Here is a 5,364-nt window from a genome sequence, read left to right on the forward strand (position 1 = left end):
ACTGGAAGGTCCCTGAGGTGCAGGTGGGGGAATTACAGCCTCCTCCTCACTATCTCCTGATATGTGATCGGGCTCGTCGTCCGAATCATAGTTCCGCATTGCATCCTCAACGTGATCCGGCTCACCAAACCGAACAAGACCAGTAATCAAACCGGGTGACCTATCTGCCGGTGCTACAACAGGTGGAGGTGCAGGGTAGCAGACAACCAAGGGCAATGACAGCATCGAAGTAGAAGTACCCCCACCGTCGTCGACTGAGGATTTGGCGCTGAAGCCCCTGAACTTTCCACACGGTCTTCCAACTTGGCAAACAACTCATATATTCTCACCTTCGGAAAACTCTGCCGACAATGAAACAACACCCCCATGTCTTCATCCAACCTTATGACAAATGTTTCATACTACATGACACTCGAGACGACTGACATCAGAATCTTGTAGAACACCTTCTTCACCGACTTGGCCCCAGCTAACCCTACCTTCTGCAATATGTTCCTCTTCAGATCTGACAAAGAATCAGTCGAGTGGATAAAAATGCTTAGCGGTTCTTTATCCGTGAACTTAACACCATGCCTGCTACTTTTTTTTATTTTACCAGAACAATAGACTAGAACCATCAAGCTTTCCTATCTATCCATTTGTGAAACTCTGAAAATGACTCTTTTCAAATAACTCACCCCCTACCTTGCTTGGTATTTATAGGCAAAGTTTACAAAGTATAAACCGCTACACCCCTGTAGCGGTTTATGTGATGGATCATCTCCAACGTAATCCACGACACCCCTATAGTGGATTATGTTCATATGGTAAACCGCGATACTCCTGTCGCGGTTTATATAGTTTAGGGAAAAAATGTATTTCAGTATCCAGTTTGCATAATGTGTATTCTGGTAATATTGGTCCCAGTTTATTTAAATGGGTAAATTGCCCGAAAAAATATGTATGGGAGAAATTTTGTGGTTGAATTTAAGAAATTAGACTTAAAAAAAGGCAACATTCCTAAATTCGGCAACATTTTGGAATATATTATACAAGTAGTTTTTAGTGCTATTTTAATTTTTTACGGTTTTTCTACTATAGACTGGAAGAAGAATCTCTTGATAGAATTGATAGTAATGGATTATGGTTCTGAAATTATTGAATGTCAAACTTAGAATTTTTTTAAAATTTTCGTTATGATGAGTTTAATGGATCATCAACGAGCTTTACAAATGAAATAGACTACTGTACTGATGCTTACACAACAACCGAATGAGTTATACCACATATCACTATAACCAAATACCAACTATGTCACAATTAGAGAACCAATTATAGAAGCTTTTACAAATTAAAGTTTATTGTAAAGCCTACAGCCCTACATAACAAGTGACTGCTATTACCATATGACCATAAGTATATCGTCACAAATAAATAACCAGAATCATTTTTGGAAAACAGCATGTTATAAGTTTGAAGGATGATTGTTTTTCATATGACCATATCATTGCTTTGAATCTTTGAATTCAGTGCATCTGATTATTTGAGTTGAGAGAATTCAATTCGTTTTTCTGGTTATAAATGGTAACAGAAATTATTGTACGTGTCAATGTGTCATAAGAAACTGACTCCAACTTGTTTTGACACGATAAGTCTCACACCGAGGAAACTACCTATAGGCCTGAAGTGAGAGTTACTCCATAAGCTGGTGCTAGTTAAAATCAAAATTCAAGCAGCCATGCATTGTGTACTGAGGGAACTATTCTTTCGCCTTTTACTAAAGATTACGTGTGCACGTAGCATTCAGAGTCCGTTTGAGAAGTAGCAGAAGCCACTTTTTTTAATTTTTGGATTATAAAAAGTCACAATCTATGTGTTTGGCACTATTTTAAAAAAAGTTTTTAACTTCCTAAAAAGTTAATTTGCAGTTTTTTGAAGAAGTAAAAATATATGACTTTTTGCTTCTCGAGAAGTCATTCTACCACTTACTTACAAAAAATTAATTTTAAAACAAAAAAAATTTACTTTTCTTCTTGACTCTATGAAAAATACTGACCCTTCATCACCATTTTCACACAAGGTCTGCTAGAAGCACTGGCTTTCCACCATCATTCTCACGCAATGTTCCAAGTCTCACCATTTTTACGTAATGAAACATCTGATGGAAGTATTGATCCTCCACCACATTTTCAGACAATATTACATCTGAACAACTTACTGCATATATTCCTTCTAAGTATTTTTTTTATCATTTTATCACTATTTTTTATTATTAAATTTGTATTCAAGTATGGTATGAAATTTCAGTTTTAATTTTATTTTTTTCATATGTAATTTTATAGCTTATTATTATTTTCATAGTTAATTATAACAAGTTCTTGACCTCAATAAAGGAGAAAAGAGTTCTAATAGGAGTAAAAATAAAAAATAAAGAACAGCAATAAAATATACATTGACACACATTTTATATTTATTTTTTATTTTCACCTACCATATCATACACAATATTAGTGATTAGGTTATGTAAAATCAACATTTAATATTGGAAAATATTTGTTATTATGGTTATTTTAATATTCATTCTCTTTTATAAAAATTTTTTTTTTTGCGTTATTTATCCAAACGCTACAACTTTAAAATAAGTACTTTTATAACTAAAAAACTAAACACAAAATAGCTTATTTATAAGCTGTTTTTAATAAAAGTCCTTATATTTTAATCTTTTTTTCTAAAAGAACTTATTTAAGTTATTTATCCAAACTAGACCTTAGTGGCATAAGCCAATTTTCGAAAGAGCTCTCTCTTTAGAGAGGCTCCACAACAAAGTTCAAAATTTAATGGTTATTTTTATACGTCCTAATAATATTTCAATATTATAAAATCCAGAATATACTTTTAGTTAAATTATAAAATTAAGAATATATGATGAGTTACATGTTAATTGATTTTTATTGCAGGATTTTTTATTTAAGTAAATTAAAAAATTATTTTATTTATTGAAATAAATAATTTTAGAAATAATTACAAAAATTCGTAGTATGTTTTATTTCGTTAAATAAAATGGAAAACACTACTCATCCTTTAAATATTGTCTTTTGTTCAGTCTTTAAATTTAATATTTTATTATTTTAATTTTTTAATTAATCATATTTCCTATTTTTAAGAAACCACTTTTATTTTTATTTAATTTATTATTACACTTGTCACCATAAAATTTGTAACCACTTGCAATGCATTAATTTTTCACAAACCAAACCATAAAATTTGTAACAACTTTTTGTGCACTAAATCAGTGAAATTTTTAAAATAAATTAAACTCAGAGCAAATCACCAAAATAAAATATTTGGGTTTTAAAATTATCGAAATACAACTTTTACAGTTTAGATACGAAAATGCAACTTTCTACAAAATTATGTAAACCGCGAGAGGGGTCCCACGGTTTCAAAATACACATAAATCGCTGATGGGGTTCCGCGGTTTACGTTGATAACGAATTTGGCTAGAAACCGTAGTAAGGGTTCCACGGTTTCTGTGTGAATGGGAAAGAAGCATAAATCGTGAAAGGGGTCCAGCAGTTTATGCTTGCACCAAGTTTCACTATGTATAATTATCCCAAATTTAGAAGTTATTCGCCATCATTTGGATATATTATTTGTTGCATTGCAAATATCTATTTAGGTTTATGATTGGCTTCAATTCTTTTTTCATCAAGTATTAATGGATTTATAAACATTCAATAACTTGAATTTGGGTGTCTGAACTCTAATCTCGTTGTATTTATTATAATGTAGGAAGGTGATTATGAGATGATATATATTGATAGAGCATTTAAAGTAGCCATTGTTTCTTTTTCTCTTTCTATGCTTGGAGATTATGATGATAATGATGTTAATACTATTTGAAATAGAAAGCTTGTGATAGATTATTTTGGATTTAGATGCTCTCGAGGAATTAAAATAAGATATTTCGTATATAAATGATCAAATTATCTTCTTGTGAATATCAGCAAATGTAGCATCAAAGTTGTTCCTCTTATAAGTATATAAACATTTATTCCACATTTAAACCTAAAATGTTATCAAGCCATGATAGGCAATTCTAGAGAAAAAAAAAAAGACAAATGTATTTTATAGTTTTTGGGTTTGGGTGAGGTAACTAAAGGATCATGTGTGAATTATGACTTGTGAGTTAATACTTAATATTCATGAAGTTTTTTCTACTCCAATATTATGATAGATTCATTGATATAGAAATTTGCTTCAAGTGGTGATCATCATCACCATTAACATAATATAGAGAAGTTAATCAATCAAGTTCACGTTTATATAGTCATAAGATTTTGTCACGATGAATGCATACATGCCACGTCATCGCTCACCAATCACCATGATTTATATGCAAACTTTTCAAAAGAATGCAAACATTCTAATTTCTCTATAGCTTCATGCTATGCTCTTAACTAACTCCTCTCTCTGTATATATATACGCTTCTATTATTATATTATATGTCTCTGATCTCTCCCACATCAAAGTTTGTTCATGTAAAAGAGTTAGTTAGAGTGTACTTATTCACACAGAAACTATAGAACTCCAACCATGGTTTTTAGCCAAATTCATTATCAACTTAAACTACAGGACCCCATCAGCGATTTATGTGAATTTTGGAATTGTGGAACCCCTCCCGCAGTTTACATAATTTTGTAAAAAGTTGCATTTTTAAATCCAAATTGCAAAAGTTGTTTTTCTGTAATTCTGGAGTCTAAATATTTTATTTTAATAATTTGCCCTTAAACTCACTTTAATTATTTTTTTCTTATTTAAAATATTTAAAACTCATGTAAAAACATATCTAAAATTAAATAAACAAAATAAACACATTCAAAATTATGTATTGACACATCTAAATTATTGGCATTGTGGTTCTAAACTACATATTAGACAAAAAAAACTAGATTCATACACATTCAAAATTATAAGAATGCACTCTAAATATTTTATCAACACGTCTAAAATTCATGTAAAAAAACTTATATATGGGCATGGAAACATAATGAACAACATAAACACATCCAAAATTAGGTATTGACACACCTAAATTACGTTAATATTACAACTTCCAAATCAAACATATGAGCGTAAAAAAAATTATAATCACAAATGCATTTAAGAAAAAGAAAAAAAAACTCAGACACTTCCAATATTAGGCATAAATTAAAAAAAACCTGTTATTAAACGAACAAAAAAGGATAACATATCTTCATGAATGAATTCAACAAAAAATTTTAGAATTGTACAAGCAGAAATATCAGAGACAGAGAAAGAGCGCGACGCGGTAGAGGAGACAGGGAAAGGCGCGCATCGACAGAAGAGGCGCGGGAGGAGGG

At 30.9% G+C, this 5,364-nt stretch overlaps 1 pseudogene; it reads left to right on the forward strand.

Annotated features, from left to right (window-relative positions):
• The first annotated feature begins 1,712 nt into the window (after positions 1-1,712).
• Positions 1,713-1,842, forward strand: LOC130964835 (U5 spliceosomal RNA; annotated as a pseudogene).
• The last annotated feature ends 3,522 nt before the right edge of the window (positions 1,843-5,364 follow it).

Source organism: Arachis stenosperma, chromosome 2 (genome assembly GCF_014773155.1).
Source record: "Arachis stenosperma cultivar V10309 chromosome 2, arast.V10309.gnm1.PFL2, whole genome shotgun sequence".
Lineage (NCBI taxonomy): Eukaryota > Viridiplantae > Streptophyta > Magnoliopsida > Fabales > Fabaceae > Arachis > Arachis stenosperma.